Source organism: Heterodontus francisci, unplaced genomic scaffold (genome assembly GCF_036365525.1).
Source record: "Heterodontus francisci isolate sHetFra1 unplaced genomic scaffold, sHetFra1.hap1 HAP1_SCAFFOLD_51_1, whole genome shotgun sequence".
In the NCBI taxonomy this organism is placed as follows: Eukaryota; Metazoa; Chordata; class Chondrichthyes; order Heterodontiformes; family Heterodontidae; genus Heterodontus; species Heterodontus francisci.
Genome location: NW_027141937.1, coordinates 2,363,677 through 2,364,743, shown reverse-complemented (window position 1 = coordinate 2,364,743; position 1,067 = coordinate 2,363,677). Strand labels below are relative to the sequence as shown.

Sequence of the window (1,067 nt, the reverse complement as noted above, 5' to 3'; positions counted from 1 at the left end):
CATGAGACATAGGTTTTCTTATTTGGTTCCTTTGATTTTTCTTGTTCCTGACTGACAAATATTCCAAACCTCAGATAAACCCTCCCACTTGCGTCATGTCCCAGTCTCGGTTAAAAGCAACACATAATGACACAAACACTCTCCTTCAGTGAGATTAATATCAAGCTGTTTTCCAGGTTGAATGTGACTGTGAACAAATTTATGTCAAAGAAGTTACCTTTGATGTATTAGCACTGTAATTCTGTCCAAGGAGGATTAGCCATTCCAAACTCATATCCTTCACAAAGGCTATTTTTGTATGCAATTGAAATTCATCATGTATTTTGAATTAAAGTTCACAAGACACAGGTGTCAAGGTTCATAATGAAACTTTTCAAGCATGTTGCTGCTGTGAAATAAGGCTCTGCTGGGAGTTGAACCCAGGATCTCCTGTTTACTAGACAGATGCTTTAACCAACTAAGCTACAGAGCCAGATTGCAAATGTGTGAGCAATTGAAATCAGAGGAAGACCATGCAGATAGTGGGCAGACTTTGGCGAGTCAAGAGCTGAGTTCGTCACGGCAGAGTTCCCAGCCTCTGACTCGCTCTTGTAGTTGTAGCTGTGGTTGTAATTGTAATAGGCAACCGTCCGTCTCGGAAGACGATGGGCTACACCCGGGGTGTACGTTACTTCTGTATTAAACATCGTTTGTTGTGGCTGTAGAGGACGACTCGTGAGTGACAATCCCTTCCGCAGCTGGTACAGATGAATATCATTGGCCCGAGGTCGACTGATAATTTTTCCTTCCTCTGAGCTCTCTTTCCCACCATCTGGTCATTTCTTTTGTCCTCTGCTTTTCCCATGGTCTTCCTGAATGCCTTTCTCCAGGAATTCCAGTCAGCAGGAAGGACTTCCCATGCATCGACTCCAATCCCAGTCGGCTTGAGATCTCGCTTTACAGATGTCCTTGTATCACAGACGTGGGTGACCTGTTGGTCTCGTGCTGATAGCAAGCTCACCAAAGAGCATGTCTTTGGCAAAGCAACCGTCATTCATTCAGCACACATGACCCAGTCAACAGAGTCA

The 1,067-nt window shown here is 44.2% G+C and overlaps 1 non-coding gene across 1 annotated transcript; it reads right to left on the bottom strand.

The window, feature by feature from the left end:
- Positions 1-398: 398 nt before the first annotated feature.
- Positions 399-472, bottom strand: trnat-agu (transfer RNA threonine (anticodon AGU)). Its single transcript has one exon. It is a non-coding gene; the product is annotated as a tRNA-Thr (tRNA).
- Between the last annotated feature and the right edge of the window lie 595 nt (positions 473-1,067).